The 18,233-nt window shown below is 31.9% G+C and overlaps 1 protein-coding gene and 2 long non-coding RNA genes across 6 annotated transcripts in view; 1 reads left to right on the top strand and 2 right to left on the bottom strand.

Annotated features, from left to right (window-relative positions):
* The window catches only part of LOC127729843 (probable C-mannosyltransferase DPY19L1), a 368,682-nt gene that overhangs the window by 156,680 nt on the left and 193,769 nt on the right, over window positions 1–18,233 (bottom strand). The window lies entirely within an intron of this gene.
* On the bottom strand, window positions 3,259–3,739 carry LOC127729852 (uncharacterized). Its single transcript, XR_007994862.1, has 2 exons — window positions 3,660–3,739; window positions 3,259–3,499 (listed from the first exon to the last, which is right to left on the bottom strand). It is a non-coding gene; the product is annotated as an uncharacterized LOC127729852 (long non-coding RNA).
* LOC127729856 (uncharacterized) lies at window positions 3,670–4,274 on the top strand. Its single transcript, XR_007994866.1, has 2 exons — window positions 3,670–3,758; window positions 3,839–4,274. It is a non-coding gene; the product is annotated as an uncharacterized LOC127729856 (long non-coding RNA).

The following is an 18,233-nucleotide window of genomic DNA, read 5'->3' as shown; positions in this document are numbered from 1 at the left end:
CCACTCCTGGTTTTGCAACAGTCTTATAAGCACAAGAGTAAGGAATAACTAATCGTGTAAGAGACAGAATATTTCTTTTAGGTTGGAAAATTTTTAATATTTTCAGAGGTATCAGAGGATGTGCAACTATGAGATGCTGCAATAGTCATGTTTGTTCGATTTGTAAAGGGGAAATCTAAAACATATGTATATACTGACAAAAAACGAGAACTATATGGGCCCCAGAGTATCAGATCTGGCAACTTAAGACATTTTAGATCCCCATGTCAGTTTTGACTTTTCAGTTTCCACTTTAAAATTAACAGTTTATCAGAATATTTGATTGACCATCCGTACTATGGATTTTTAAGTAGTTGAAATGGTGGATTAATATCAGGCTTTCATGCAGAATTGCCACTGGAGTTAAGCAAACAATAATCAATCAATCAATCATGCAGGGGTGAGTACCTTACCGTCTAGCCTGAGTATTTGTAAAAATCTACCTGAGGAATTCTCATCAAAAACACCTGTCTTTTATCAACCACAGGTGTCTTACACATGTATGTTTTTTAATGTTCACCTATCAGGGTTCTAGCTTCAATAGGTTTCAAGAATTTTTTACCTGTCTGGGTTCTGGATATTGCATGTTTTCAACTGTCAGGGTTATACTACATTTTCCAGAATTTTTTCCTGTCTGGGAGTATCACAGGTTCATATATTATTTCCACCTGTTTAGGTTGGACCAAATGTTTACGACATGATACTGCTTTAAGTTTTATATTTCAGCAGTAATTGGGACTATTATTTATGGTATAATAGTCTCAGCTGGAATGCTGTTTATGGTTCTCAAGGAATGATAGTAGGTGAAATTGTAACTATAAATCCGCCTGAGGAGTGCTAGACGACTTGTCAGTACAAGTGAACTCAATTTGATATTAATAAGTATTGTAATTTTCATTGTTATTAATAAATATAATGGCAGTATTACAAATCTATCTTGAATCAATCCTAATCCTATCTTATTTTTGGGAAATATTTTTACAAATTCATATGTGACGTCACTTTGTGTGTTTTTTTAGAATTTCAAATGTGACGTCACTTTGTGCGTTGAGGCTTTAGCTAACTCGGCTGTGTATTTTTACATGTTGGATTAAGTTGTTTTATGTAATGTATCCGTTTTTATTCTGTAGTTAGTCCCCACTTTGGTTTTATCATGTATATCTATTTTATAGTCATTTTATAATATTTACTGTTTGCAAAATTATAAATTATTCTAAATAATAAGGATGTTCTTGTCCCAGGCAGAAAATCCTGGCTGTGTTAGGCGCAACTTTTTGGAAGTTTTGGTCCTTGGTGCTCTTCAGCTTTGTACTTGTTTTGGCTTTCAAACTTTTTTTATCTGAGCGTCACTGGTTAGTCTTGTGTGGACGAGACGCACGTCTGGCGTATTGAATTTTAAGCCTAGTACCTTCTGCTAGCTATTATTCGTGTGTTTCTTTGTCCTATATGTTCTCCCATTTATTTGTATTGTGGTCCTGTCATGTGATGTTGTCGTTTTGGTGTTGTGTTTGACGTTGCCATAAAAGCGGGAGGTTTGGCATGCCACAAAACCAGGTTCAACCCACCATTTTTTTCTTAAAATGTCCTGTACCAAGTCAGGAAAATGGCCATTGTTATATTATAGTTCGTTTCTGTGTGTGTTACATTTTAATGTTGTGTTTTTGTTGTGTCGTTGTTCTCCTCTTATATTTGATGCGTTTCCCTCAGTTTTAGTTTGTAACCCGGATTTGTTTTTATCTCTATTGATTTATGAGTTTCGAACAGCGGTATACTACTGTTGCCTTTATTAATTCAAGGTTATGGTATCTGGCAGATTCAGCTGTGCAGGATTCAACATTCATATATCCAGTGAACATTGGGACGTTATGCAACCAACAATCAATCAATCAATCCAGTAAACATTGTATCACATTACGTACATTGTACATAGCAAGGCTTGCAGACCTGCTTTATTTATGCAGTCTCAAGAATTTTTACCTTTCTTGGTTCTACCAAATGTTATTGCATTTTCGCCTATCTGGGTTCTACCACATGTTGTTATATGTCTCACTTATCAGGGTTTTACTACAGTATTCAAGTATTGTTTAACCTATCTGGGTTCTATCACAGGTTTCTAGGCATACTTATAATTCTGGTTTTCTATGTTTTAAAACATTTATGGCTATGACTAATCAGAATCATATAAATAGTGTGCCAATAATAGATGAAGATTGTTTAATTTATTTTGTAACCTATTGCAAGAATTCTCTTAAGCTAGCCCATGCTACAATTAAATTGTATTTAGCAGGAATTAGGCATAATTACTTAAGAATAGGGCATCCTGACCCTTTGACAAATTGTGCACGCTTAGACTGTATATTAAGAGGTATTAAAAAGTCTCAGAGTAATGTTAAACAAAAGAGATTACCTATAACATCTCAAATTTTGAAACAATTGTGCTGTATGTTTAAGCAAGGAGTTTTTTCTCCATTTGTTGACTTAATGTTGCAGTGCGCATTTAATCTAGCTTTTTGGGGATTTCTCCAATGTGGTGAATTTACGTATAGTAGTAAAATTGCAAGGCAGGACACACTTTTAATTCAAAATATTAATTTAGACATAAATTTTCAAAATTTCACATTACATCTAAATTCCTCCAAATGTGACCCATTTCGAGAAGGTATTAACATTACTATTTTTGAAAATGATATTTTCAACCCAGTTGATTTGATGAGAAGATATATACAAGTAAAAAAAAAAAAAAAAAAAAAAATGGAGCTAGACCAGATTCCTATTTATTTGTTAGTGATGAGTATAATAACGCTCCTTTGTCTAGAGATACATTTATATCTCTGCTTCGAGATTTGCTGTTCAGATTAGGGTATAATGATAGACAATTTTGTGGTCATTCTTTTCAAATTGGTGCTGCTACATCAGCAGCAGCAGCAGGGGTTGAGGATCATATTATCCAGACATTAGCTATAGGTAGATGGTCATCCTATTGTTATATACGTTACATTGGAACTGACCCAAAAACTGTTTGTAAAGCACAAAGCAGAATGTGTCGTTCCTAATTTTTTTTTTTTATACATGTTTTGTTCTATATCAAAGGAGTTATAAGAACTACATTTTGTTAATTATTTTAGTATTGTAGTTATTTCTTTTTTTTGTTTGTTTTCATTTTCATACATGAAATTATATTCAAGTACTTTTTCTTTCTAATGGTATATTGAATCTATATATATGTACATGTATCATTTCTTGGGGCTTTCACTCATGCAACTCGTTCAATTTGGCCTACTTAATTTCAGGGAAATTATTTTCCCCCAATTCATTAATACATCTTATAAATTATTAAGGCTTTGTTTTATTTAAGGGTGATAATTAAGTTAGTTTTTGTACCTGTTGGGATCTACCGCAGGAATTCTCTTTTTTCAAATTTATACCCGTCTGGGCTCTACCAGTCAGGTTCTAATAGTACCTGTTGGGATCTACCACAGGAATTCTCATTTTTCAAAATTCATACTTGTCTGAGCTCTACCACTCAGGTTCTAAAAGTACCTGTTGGGATCTACCGCAGGAATTCTCATTTTTCAAAATTTATACTTGTCTGGGTTCTACCAGTCAGGTTCTTAAAGTACCTGTTGGGATCTACCGCAGGAATTCTCAGTTTTCAAAATTCATACTTGTCTGGGCTCTACCACTCATGTTCTAAAAGTACCTGTTGGGATCTACCGCAGGTATTCTCATTTTTCAAAATTCATACTTGTCTGGGCTCTACCATTCAGGTTCTAAAAGTACCTGTTGGGATCTACCGCAGGTATTCTCAGTTTTCAAAATTCATACTTGTCTGGGATCTACCACTCAGGTTCTAAAAGTACCTGTTGGGATCTACCGCAGGTATTCTCATTTTTCAAATTTATACCTGTCTGGGTTCTACCAGTCAGGTTCTAAAATAAATTTTTCACCTGTCAGGGCTCTACTGCATGTTCTTAAAATTGCATAATTTAGGCAATTTATTTTTTAATTAATTTAAAATTATGTTGAGTAGGTAGTGTTTTTGATTTGGTTATTTTAATTAGTATTATTGTAAGTTTTAATGAGTAGCCCCCTAGAAAGCCAAATGATACATTTATTATTATTTTCATATGTATTCAGTATATTAGATTTAGAATTGATTGTGAATATGATACTATTATACTGTGTATACAATGGTGTCTTAGTATATTAGTTTGTTAATAAAATTAGAATAGTTATTATAAAGTTTTGCGTATGATATCAAGTATCCAGTATGGCAGGATAAGGGTTCCATTCAAGTAGAACATTTCCTTTTCTACTCTTAGTATCTATATTAGTATAGTTAATGTGGTATGATACATGAGACTAGTTATTGTCTATAAGGAGACATCTACTGTTCAATGTGGTATGGTATATGAGACTAGTTATTGTCTATAAGGACACATCTACTGTTCTTTGTGGTATGGTATATGAGACTTGTTAGGTTTTATTAGGAGACTTCTACTGTTTCTATGTGGTATGGTATATGAGACTTGTCAGTGTTCTAAGGAGACATCTACTGTTCTGACAGTAATAGGTATAAACGTGATTTTACTGATTGTTTCACACAGGTGTTAATTGTTAAGCATCTCTGCATGTTCTGATGAAAATTCTGTTTTAAGTTTTTGATGTTAGTATATAACAGTGGGATATCACTTTGGTGTTTTATAAAATTCACACATCTGTGTACACAATCTTGTACGATTTAGAAGTTAACAAAAATCATTACCATAATTATGCAAAAAATCTTAATTGAGCCATGGAACTATTATAGTCAAATTATAATGCTTCAATAATTGAACTTACTTGTCCTGCTGTGTAGAAAATACGGACGAAAGAATACGAGAATACAAAAATTGGAAATAAAGATGAAATAAGATGTTGTAATCTCCCTGTAATGTATTTGCATACATGTTTTCTAAAAACTATACTGAAAAAGAAACTCAAGTAAAAGTAACCAATGCCGTGCTTTTGAGAACCCTCGTTTATATATGTGAGACATGAAACTGATCCGAGTGAATGTTACCATAAAATAAAAATTCATTGAATAAATTAACATTTCAAATGATATGCATATAGATTTCATACATATATGGAATAAATACTGGATAAGTGTTTAATGTCCAGTGCTAAAAATCACAGGCAGATTTCCCTTCACACACACACACCACATTATTATATAATAAGTATTTTATAACACTCGTTTTACTGCGTAAATCAACATAATATTTTCTAAAGGAGTAGGGCCAAATTCCCCTGATTTTATTTACACAACTGCCATTCTTAAAGTCTTTCAATCTTCACTTAAATTCATAGAATCAAAGCCCAATGTATGAACTTTAAGGTTCTTATACTGTTATTGCTTATTCCTGAACAGGCTTCAAAACGCCGAAGACAAATTTTTAGCATTTTTTTCCAAAAATGTATAAATGTTAACCACTATAAAAATATGTTGGAAGTAAAGGTATCTATTGACTTTTGGATACACATATATTTGTTATGGATAGCGATGTCTTTCGATCGGCGCTTTGCATTTGCGTCAATCGGCATTTCATTTGCGCCAAAAATCTTTAGGTGAGATTAAAAAAATCTAGAATAAATACTATAAGTCGGAAGAGCATTATTATTTAAGGAACAAAATAAGCTAAAAATATTGATAGGTTATGGAGCTCCTTTTCGAGATATATTTTTTTTTAAATGGCAGGAAAAGGCTGACTTTGACTTTTACCTTGTATTTGCAATTTGGTATTATTTGGGTCTCAAATCGAAAAAAAAAAAGAAATCTAGAATCTGCTTTAATTTTGGTAAATGACCTTTTATGAGCTATTGAAGTCTTATATGAAAAGAAAAATGAGTGTTATGGGGCAAAATGTTTACCCTGTATCGTAGGGAAAAAAAACAAGGAGTCCGAACATCCTTATAACAATATCTACAAATTTTTTTTGCATCATAAAACTATGTGCATCTTAATCTGTTGTCGCAAAAATTCTTTTTGGCATCTATGGTATACAAATAAGGAGATGTGGTATGATTGCCAACGAGACAACTTCCCACCAAAGTTCAAATGAATTTGATGTAAACAATTAAAGGCAACCGTAAGGCCTTCAACAATGAGAAAAACCCATACTGAATAGTCGGCTATAAAAGCATATGCATATAGACTCTTTAATATTCAATTACCAGCAGAACTTGACAACTTATAGATTTTGACCTTGTGAGTGAAACGCACTAAACAGCTATTTTTCAAATCTTGTTTAACTATGCATAGAAAAAACCAACAGCCTCCCGCACTCACCGCGAGATCGCTTCCAAGGGACTACCTAGTCGGTATAAACATGGAAGTATTATATTGACAATATAATACTTCCATGGTATAAACAACTCTCAGGAGAATAAAAGAAAAGAAGACTGCTAGAAAACCAGAAACTGATTTTCTAAGAAGATATTCCCAAATAGTTATACAATCGACCAGATTAATTCTTTAACTTATTTATAATCGACTGACCTTTCCTGTATTAAATCATAGATTTTTTATAGTGATATAATGTTAATTAAGATTAGATTACTTTTTCTTAAAGCAATACTCTTTTTACGATTAAAGGGGATTTAGTGTTATCTGGCCAGTGTGTTCGTCCGTCCCGTAGCAGGTTAACTTTATTTTTTTTTGCATTTTTATTAACATGAAGGTATATTATCACATGTGTTTGTGGTGCTGGTGGGGGTTTGGGGCGTGGGGTTGTTTAAACAAATTATTTGGTTATACATGTCTTGAAGAAAATAATTTGTTTCAGGAGGGAAGAGAAAACAACAGTTTGTTTTCCCTTAGAAAAACACAAGATTGAGTGTCCCAAAAAAAATATTCTTGTTCCTGTATGTCATTGAAAAAAATAGTTTTATTTTGATTTTAGTTGAAAAGAATTGTTTGTTTGGCCCGAGAAAAAAACCAAGCCCCCCCCCCCCCCCCCCCCCCCCCCCCCCCCCCCCCCCCCCCCCCACCACACAAAAGAAGAATGACCCGTGCCTTATGATTCTATGATGTGATGAACATTTTAATTGTATATGCCAAAAACGATTTTGACCCTGGTGACACGGTCACTGACCATATAAATGTTCTCAAGTTGAGTTTTGTTGTTAAGGTAGTTAACCAAGAAGATTTGGTCGCATCGAAATGTTATTATTTTTATTCATCAACATGAAAAAAGTAAACATGTGTATTGAGGGGTGATCTTTTTGAATCATTTGATATATTCGGATTTTACGGTATACTAAACATGGACGTAAGAGAGTACCAGTTGGCAATGATATTATATGGACAGATATACTTAACGTACATTTTAATGTACATGTAGTTTTATTTTAGTGTGAAAAGGTTTATTCGATTGAAGTATATTTTTATGAAGCAAGGAAGAACTTTTACTTTAAATCTTTAGGTGAAATTAAAAAATTAAAGTAAACAATTAAAGGCAACCGTAAGGCCTTCAACAATGAGAAAAATCCATACTGAATAGTCGGCTATAAAAGCATATGCATAGACTCTTGTATATTCAATTACCAGCAGAACTTGACAACTTATAGATTTTGACCTTGTGAGTGAAATGCACTAAACAGCTATTTTTCAAATCTTGTTTAAGGTAGCACAATACAAAAGCAACTAAATTTTATCAAAATTTCGTTTTCAGCTGTTTTTGTTACTTCTTAATATTCCAAAACCACAGAAGAAAAATTTATTTACATATCTTGCACTGTTAATGAGTGTTGATGATAATTAGTTTTATAAACAAATGCACTGTCTGACTGATACAAGATAAGAACATGTGGGCAGTACTTGGTGGTTAATCAATAGAATCATTTGATAGCTTTATGACCACTGACCAGCAATACAAATTTTACGAAAAAGAGGTGGATTAGGGATTAATGGAAAAATGAAGATAATGAATTCCAAATAAAAATACATTTCATTAATGGAGCTGCCAGGAGAAAAAAAACAAAGTAACAATTTGGAGATATAGAGGGAATCAAAATATAAATGTACAGAAATTAAACAAATGTAATTGTATAACAATTAATGTACTGGAATTTCTTGGGGGAGAATGTTTAGATATGAATTCTTTTTAAAAGAAAATACAAATAAAATATTTCATTTTCAAACTGCAAAATTGAACAAAATCCACTTTGTGTAAAACACCATATTGTCCTTGTATACAACACGGAATTGTATATTTAAATATACAATTCCTTGTATACAATTACAATTCTAAAAATGCCCCATAATGATCCCCTAAACTGACCAACACATGCATAACTTACTTTTTGTAACAATCAAAAAACAAAATATATTATGTTATGTACTAAATGAATAAAATCCATATTGAAAAAAGTAAATGCAATGTGTAATTAAACTTCTGAGATCATTAGTAGTAAAGGTTTATCATGGTGGGCGGAGTTTTGACCATAACAGTAGCAACTGACTTACAACAAGGTCAATAATGATATAACATCTCCTGCCAGATCTGGTTTTTGATGCATAGGGTGTGCATTTTCTCTATATATTTAGAATTGCTGAAATTGAATGCTTTCTTACTGGTCAAAACCTAAATGATTTATGATTGAAGGCGAATCCTGAAATATCCCAATGGTACATGTGTGAATTATATTGAAGTTAATGGGGCACAAGTAGGAAAATCCTTATTTATTCAATTGTGACACATTCATTTTTGTCATGAAAATGTGGTTTTAAATGAATTTAGCTCCTAGATGGGTGCCCCTATATGCCTGATTTTCACACATGTTGTTCCTTGACCAGTTATCTTCAAAAGGTTGTCTCAGATTTCCAAAAACATCAATAGAACAAATTTTATACCCAATTAAATTTAGTGATCTCTTATGAATTTAGGTTGCAAACTTCATTGGTTTATGAGAGAACGAAATACAATAGGAAAAATCTGAGACACCCTTTTGGAGGTCAAACTGTGTTATACAAGAATCTATAAAATATTTTGGGATGCTAAGAATAACAAAGAAGCTAATTTCATTCAAATGTGGACATCTCAATATAGCAACTAATTACATAATAATTAATTATGTATTAATTATGTCAAATTGACGTTTTCACCATTTGAAAGATTAATCTTTCTTCTTTCTTTTGGTACCTCATTTATAAAATTTAAAGCTGGATGAAAGAAATTACATCAGTTTAAAGTTGTCTGATTGGGGGTGAAAAAATCTTTGTATTGTGCTACCTTAACTATGCATAGGAAAAACCAACAGCCTCCTGCACTCACCGCGAGATCGCTTCCAAGGGACTACAGAGTCGGTATAAACATGGAAGTATTATATTGACAATATATTACTTCCATGGTATAAACAACTCTCAGGAGAATAAAAGGAAAAAGTAGACTGCTAGCAAACCAGAAACTGATTTTCTTGGAAGATATTCCCAAATAGTTTCAATTGTATTGCATTTGCAATACAATCGACCAGATTAATTCTTTAACTTATTTATAATCGAATGACTTTTCCTGTATTGAATCATAGATTTTTTATAGTGATATAATGTTAATTAAGATTAGATTACTTTTTCTTATACCAATACTCTTTTTATGATTAACATGGATTTAGTGTTATCTGGCCTGTGTGTTCGTCCGTCCCGTAGCAGGTTAAAATTTTTTTTTTGCATTTTTTTTAACATGAAGGTATATTATCACATGTGTTTGTGGTGCTGGTGGGGGTTTTGGGCATGGGGTTGTTTAAACAAATTATTTGGTTATACATGTCTTGAAGAAAATAATTTGTTTCAGGAGGGAAGAGAAAACAACAGTTTGTTTTCCCTTAGAAAAACACAAGATTAAGTGTCCCAAAAAAAATATTCTTGTTCCTGTATGTCATTGAAAAAAATAGTTTTATTTTGATTTTAGTTGAAAAGAATTGTTTGTCCCGAGAAAAAAACCAAGCCCCCCCCCCACACATGATGTTATATGGACAGATATACTTAACGTACATTTTAATGTACATGTAGTTTTATTTTAGTGTGAAAAGGTTTATTCGATCGAAGTATATTTTTATGAAGCAAGGAAGAGCTTTTACTTAAAATGTGCTTAGACTATACATAAATTTGTGAACAGTTATCCAATTACTTTGTTTTTTTAGTTGAATCATGAAAATTGGATCAAATGGACACATGACAGACGGAAAGGTCGTAAAACAGGGCATCAATATACAAGGTATGAAGCATCCAAGCCTTCAACCTTCTGACATATAAAGCTTTATACAAATAGTTTATGTTGCCTCCGCCGCAAGATAAGCATCCCTATGTCTCGCACTCTGTAACTTTCGTCGAAGGCGAGACAAAACAGCTATCCGAGTAAAATACTGTCGTATTTAAATAGATCTTGACCAAGACAATTATAAAATATTGACCACATTTTAAGCTGTCTTTCTGCTCATGAAAAAACGGAAACAATGGCTTTAAAACATTATAATATTTTGTGCATATGATATATACAGAACTAGATTAATTTGACTCCGAAGCAGTGCACAATTTATATAATACTACTCTTAGGGGACTTTGATTGTGCCGGGTTATTTTGTTGAATAGGATGAATCTGAAAGTATGGAACGGAAAACAAATATGGCAGTTATTGGGTTGTTGGCTCTTTGGCACACTCACCAAATTTGACATAACGCATATAATACATGAATGTTAAATAGCTATTTAGTATAGTTTGTCAAATCGAACAATTTTATCTAAACGCTTACTAGGATAATCTTTCGACCGATTAACCAGTTAACCGATACTAAAGTTGATGTTCATAGACTATGTCTACAGTATACTAGTATACTTTAAGAATCTATTTAGATTGATCGTGACATCCTTTACTAGATCATTCTGTATTGTCTGCATGTAAATGGTACGATTGATCGATTGATTATTTGGTTTTATGTCAAGTGGCAAATATGTCATATGAAAATAAGAAGATGTGGTATAATTGCCAATGAGACAACTCTCCACCAGAGACCAAATGACATAGAAGTTAACAGCTATAGGTCACCGTACGATCTTCAACAATGAGCAAAACCCATAGCTCATAGTCAGCTATAAAAGGCCCCGAAATGAAATGTAAAACAATCTAAACTAGAAAACTAACGGACAGTGTTGTAACGACACAGACCAAGAGCAAACTATGTAAACCAATAAACGAAAAAAAATATGGGAAACAGCAAAAAACAACAACCACTCAATTACAGGCTCCTGACTTGGGACAGGCATATATAGAATGTGGACTAAACTAGTCTGAAGGCGCCACCCCCCCCCCCCCCCTTAACCTGGGACAGTGGTGTAACAGTGCAACATAAGTACACACTATAAAAATCTGTTGAACAGGGATTAACTCATCAGATCAATACAAAGCAGAAATACATCTAACAAAAACACAGACCAAACGTGGCAGGGTACTTAACATATCATCCCCACAACAAAAAAGACACTATAAGTACAGATCTGAGAGTACTCGCAGTTACTGACAGCTAGTTCAAAGCCATTGACAACTAATAAAAACATCTTGCATGTTCAGGAAGAAAACAAATTTTAAACAATTTTAAAATTCAATGAGGTGTTATTATCTTATTAGATAACCCTTTAATTATTGCTGATCGTTCTTTAAAAATCTATCGGCGACAAACATATCAATATTAAAAAAAATCTATGTTGCACTAGTAGTTTTGAGGATATGAGAATTTTTAGACAACATTCGAATAAGTATTGCAGAAAAAATGGTATTTTGAAGAAAAAAAACAAATTCCTAAGGGAAGAAAAATAAATGAGCTGTCGCCGCATTGACCACACTATTCTGTTTTACAAAATGAAATAATATTTTGTCTCAACTTGGGAAGAAAAATAATTTGTTTTGATTGTGTCCATCTGTTGAAGAAAAAAAAAATTCATACCAAGATAACCCCTTCTTGAAGTTAAATCTTCTTAAGTAAGTGAATATTCTATTTAGCTAAAAATAAAACTGGTGTTCAGTATATTCAAACCAGTAACCCCAAATGTCCAATCTGACTTGCAATTTGTTAGCAAATATATCACAAACACAACCACTCAATAATATTGATAACATATTTGGCTCAATGAACCATAATAAGTTTTTATAAATTGATTTGCTCGCGTAATGTAATGTGAGTTATGCATTTTCTTACACAATTTAATGGTCTTACAAATATTCCTTCATGTACCATCGATACATTCAAAAACGCTTTAAATGCTTTAAAACCCCTTAGCAACATCTAGGACTAATATATTTAGTCAAAATGTCCCAGGTTAAACGACCAAAGACAAAGTAATAAAAAAATAATGGTTAAAATTGTTTCAGTTTCATGCAATTCATATAACTTCAAAGTAAAATATAACAACTTGCTGCCTGACAACTTCAAAGAAAACAACATTTCAAAACCAGGCATTGCATGATACTTTATAATTAGTTTAATACTGGTAATTTTAGCATTTGAATGCATGCAGCGTTTACTTACAATCAAACTTGTGGGCGGGTATCCAATTGTGTGAACATAATACGTCAATTTGATTGGCTAAAATGCATTATAGATAAATATGTAGAAAAGCCGCGGGTGAAATAAAATCAAATAGGCATTCTTTTAATAACTGTCGAATAGTACCGCACGAATCCGACCTAGACATGTTAGAGCATACAGTATCTGTTAAGTACGTTCAACATCGCTAACCGACGTCGAACTGTTGAATACCAACAACCAGGAACCATTTTTCATCGAGTTGTGTAATCCCTCTGATGTGGATCAAAACGGAATTAATATTTTACGTGGATTGTTATTGATGACGGGATGATATTTTTTGGATCATATTTGTAGATAATACAAGGATTTGAATAATAGATAGTCCTTGGTTTCCATATTAAATAACATGAATTATAAAACTTTCAAGGAGTAAAAAAAGTATCCCAGGAAGAAACATCAACAAACCAGAACATTTCCTTCGGCCTTTTCTAATTTTCGTATTTAAAAACCCGGATTGACGCGTTACCAGTGTTTTCAGTGAGATGAGATAGCAGTCATTTGATAATATTTGTATTATGTATTAAATAAAAAGATTAATCATGACTATCATGTATAATCAAACAACACCATAGCTACAAAATCTTTAATTTTAAAAACTTTGAGACCCTATTACCCAACAGCAATATGTACACAAAACAAGTATTTAGACAGAAAACAAGGAATGAACTAAATGCAAATATAACTATAAATTTACAGTTCATTTCAATAATATAAATGATTTCAGACAACAACCTTCCAAATCATTTGCACACCACATAAATGTTTATGTTTCCTTTATATTTACAAAGATTTCGCATATATGCAAATTTCCATAATGCCGTTATCTTTGGATAGCTTAAAATTAATCACAAATGATAAGGTTGCCCATTACTTTATGTTGGTCTGAAATATGTAAATACTTAAATATTTGCTTTATCGGGTCACCAGGTTCAAACTTAAGATGCCTCACCATATTTGCATATGTATGCAAATGAAATACTGCTTATACCTATACAAAATTTGAAATTTAACTTTGACACAAAACCTGTAAAATTAAAACAAAATATCAATATTAAAGAAACATTTAGTGCATGTAAAAGATAAACGAAATATCAACTTTTAATTAATATTTTCTCAAGCTATAAATCATTTTAAAAAGTCATATTTGCATGCACTAAAAACATAAGCATTTACTTACCATTGCAAATTTAACTATTTCCATACAATACCACACACTATTAAAATTTAGCGCATGGTCACGTTTAATAATGGTGTGATTTTTTTGTATTTTTATTGAATTCAAAACGATTGTTCAGGATAGAGAATCGCACCGAATTCACACAATTTACCCACGTTTTATATGATATGTAATTGGCGGCTGCGCCTACCTGCAACACCATGGATGTTTATGGGGAAATATTAAGATTTATTGTCAACAAAGATAGCACAAACATATTCACAGCCTAGTAAAGTTTATCTAAATATGTGCCTTTATTTATGTTTATCATATATTTACATACGTATGTAAATCGAATTTTTCATGCAGTGTAAGTGTTTTTAATCTACTACTATAGTGTTTGAATGAGTATGTATGTTCTTAAATACCCTTTTAACTCATTTGAATGCCTGTTTTGAGGTGTTCAGTTTATAAAATAAAGAATTTCAAAATTTAGGTCAACACCTCTCATGGGGAAAATCCCCCATAAATCGGGATAGTTGGCAGGTCTGTTGCTGATAATTTTTTCTGTTTACATTTTCTCTCTTCTGTCTATCTTCAATAGTTAAATCCTTATTTAAGGGCAATAACTCCTATAAGAAAACAACTGACAATTTAAACTATGCTGACCTATTTGCAGATCTTGTCTGGCATTTAGACTATTTAAAGTTTCATTCTATCTATTATATTTTTGATAATGGGCAAAAACACAAAACATTGGTAAAAATTGATATTGAAGGGCACTAACTCCTAAAAAGAATTGACCAGAGATTATAGCAATATTTGTAGATCTTGCCTTGTTGATAATTTTTGAAACTTAAAGTTTCTTTCTATCCATTATAGTTAAATTGTCATTTAAGGCCAATAATTCCTATAAGGAGTGGACTGTTGATTTAGGCCATGCTCACTTATTTGAAGATTGTGTCTTGCTGATATTATTTCCTATTCAATCTACTATCTATCTATTACAGTTTTCAAGATAAAAGGCTAAAAAGCAAAACAAATTATAAAAATTGTCCTTTAAGGGCACTTAAATCCTATACAAAGTTGACCAACGATATCAGCAATATTGACTTACTGGTATTTGTAGATCTTGCTTTGTCAGTCATTTTAGCTATTTAAAGATTATAGTTTCAAAATAATAGGCCCAAACACAAACAACAGGCTGCCAAGAGCCTATATTGCTCACCTGTCAAAAATGGAAATAATAGGCAAAAACTTAAAAGTTGGTAAAAAATTTCTTGTAAGAGCATACAATACAGAAAAGATTTCTTGTTCATTTTTCCTTTAAATCTGGATTTTTTTCAGGCAATTTCGATTTAACATATTTGAAGTAGAACATAGTGGATTGCAAAAGGAAACAAGAGTGTACATGCTGAAATGTCTTGCCTATTTTACTTATCACCATACCTGTCAACTGACCCGAATTTTGCGGGTCACACCTGGGAAGTAAAAAAATTCATAAGGGGTTCCGTAGAACCCTGTGTCTCGCCTGCAATTGCTGCTTTCAGTGTAAAAGTGTAATGTTGACTTAAAAAGTGATTCCATTTATCACTAAAATACAGAATTAAAAAAAAAATCAAACTTTTTCTTTAGATGCTTTTTCTTGGTCTTGAAGATTAGCTTCTGTCCAAGTTTCATAACAATCCATGGAGGTTTACAAATTTATAATGTCAAAAAAATTTAATCCCAGACTGTCTGTAAATGTTAACTGTTAAAAACAAAGTCCATCTATCAGAAAAATACTAAAAATGAAAAAAATATATTTTCAAAGGTTTGCTTCAGACATTATCTCTTAATCATTAAAAAGCTTCTGCCAAAGTTTCATAAACTCTATGAAGGTTTGACAAAGTAATTGATTTGTAACAAACTTTAACCCCAGACTGTATCTACTTGTTAACTGAAAAAAAAAACTAAGTCCATTTATCAGTAAAATAAGGAAAAATAAATATTTTCAAAATTTTGCTCTTGATACTGTAGTTTGATTATAAACAAGCTTCTGTTCAAATTTCATAAATTTCCATGAAGGTTTGACAAATTTATTGATGACTAAAAAAACTTTAATCTCAGACTGAATCTACTTGTTAACTGTAAAAAACTGTAAAAAAACTAAGTCCATTTATTAGTAAAATACGGAAAAATGAAAATAAATATTTTCAAAATATTGCTCTGGATACTGTATTTTGGTCATAAACAAGCTTCTGTCCAAATTTCATAAAATTCCATGGAGGTTTGACAAAGTTATTGATGTCTAAAAAACTTTAACCAAAGACTGAACCTAAATGTATCTAGGATCACTTTGACTCGCTTTCTCAAAATAAATTTTGCAGGCTCGACAAAAAACTATAGGCTCTAAAGAGCATGTGTCGCTCACCTAGGTGTTTATGCATATTCAACAATGGACTCTCTCCAACATTTTGGACTGGAATAGAATTAATGACAAAAATCTCTTTCTTGTTGATCTTGTATGAATGATTATTTTTTCTGTTAACAGTTTCTCTCTATCTTCTTTAATTTTTGCACAAAAAAAAAGGTAAAAAAACTGTCATCTAAGGGCAATCAATCCTATAAAAAATTTGTAAGGGTTCCGTGGAACCCAGTGTCTCGCCTTCTTTTGCTGTTAGTGGTAGGCTCGACAAAAATGGGGAAAAAATTATTAAATATTTTCCTCTAGATACTATCTTTTGATTGTAAGAAGCTTCTATCCAAGTTTGGTAAAAATCCAGGATCGTTTATGAATCTAATAAATGTTTTAAAAACTTTAACTGCAGAATGCATGTAAATTTAACTGGAAGAAAAACTAAGTCCATTTATAAGTAATATACGGAAAAACAGGAAATAAATGTTTACAAAATTTCCTTCTAGATACTAGCTTTTGATCATAAACAAGCTTCTGTCCAAGTTTGGTACAAATCCAGGATAGTTTAAGAAAGTTATTAAAATTTTAAAAATTTAACCACAGAGTGAATGTAATGTTAACTGACAGAAAAACTAAGTCCATTTATAAGTAAAATACGAATAAACAGGATTTTTTTTTTACAAAATATACTTCTGGATACTATCTTATGTTCATAAACAAGCTTCTGTCCAAGTTTGGTACAAATCCAGGATAGTTTAAGAAAGTTATTAAAATTTCAAAAACTTTAACCACAGAATAATTACATCAGATGTATGTTTCATTATAATACGTTATTCTGATTGGCTAACTGCAATCTCGCGTTATTCCTTAATCAACTTCATTACACAATGAAATTTATCATTCATGATGACACGAGGTCCCACAATAAAGTGCACAGGTAAATTAAATAAAAACTTGATAAAAATCGTGTTTTCATGATCCTAGCTAAAAAATGTAATTATAAGTATTGAATGCTTCTTTTTGTAACTTCATAGGGTTGTAAAAGCGTTGACCATGCGCACAATTTTAGAATGAAGCGCTTCTGCGCTTCATACAAAATGTACTTCGGTCAATGCTTTTACATCCCAATGAAGTTACAAAAAGAAGCATTCAATTCTTAAGTGAATACTTGTGGACGCCGCCGACGAAATGTAGGATCGCTATGTCTCGCTTTTGCGACTCGACAAAAATCTACTAACGATTTCAGTAAACACTTCTCTAATTTGTAGATCTTGTCTTGCTGATCATTTTTGCTATTTAAAGTGTTTATCAATCTTTTATAGTTTTCAAGGTAATAGGCAAAACATAAAATATTGTTAAAAATCGTAATTAAAGAGCAATAACTCCAATATAAGGAGTTAACTGGCTATACTGGCCAGTAGACTTATTTATAGATCTTGTCTTGCTGATCATTTTTGCTTTTTCAAGTTTCTATCTATCTATTATAGTTTTTCAGATATTAAGCAAAAAATGCAAAAAAATGGTAAAAATTGTCATTACAGGGCAATAACTCCAATAAGGGACCAACTGATGTTTATAACATTGAAGCTTTTTTGTAGATCTTGTCTTGCTGATAATTTTTGCTTATTTCAGTTTCTATCTATCTATAATAGTTTTCCAGATAACAGGCAAAAACGCCCAAAATTAGTAAAATCATCAGTCATGGGTAACAACTCCAATAAGGGGGTCGTAAGACCATTTCAACCCTCAATAATGACACATTTGTAGATCTTGCCTTGCTGATAATTTTTGCTTATTTAAGTTTCTATCTATCTATTATAGTTTTTCAGATATTACACGAAAAACACAATAATTATCAAAAATTGTCATTAAAGGGCTATCAATAACTCCAATAAGGGACCGACTGACAATTTCAAGAATGAAACTTGTTTGTAGATCTTGTCTTGCTGACAATTTTTGCTTATTTAAGTTTCTGTCTATTATAGTTTTTCAGAAATTAGGAAAAAACACAAAAATTGA

Source organism: Mytilus californianus, unplaced genomic scaffold (assembly GCF_021869535.1).
Source record: "Mytilus californianus isolate M0D057914Y unplaced genomic scaffold, xbMytCali1.0.p SCAF_2, whole genome shotgun sequence".
In the NCBI taxonomy this organism is placed as follows: Eukaryota; Metazoa; Mollusca; class Bivalvia; order Mytilida; family Mytilidae; genus Mytilus; species Mytilus californianus.
This window is presented reverse-complemented; position numbering and strand designations above follow the sequence as displayed.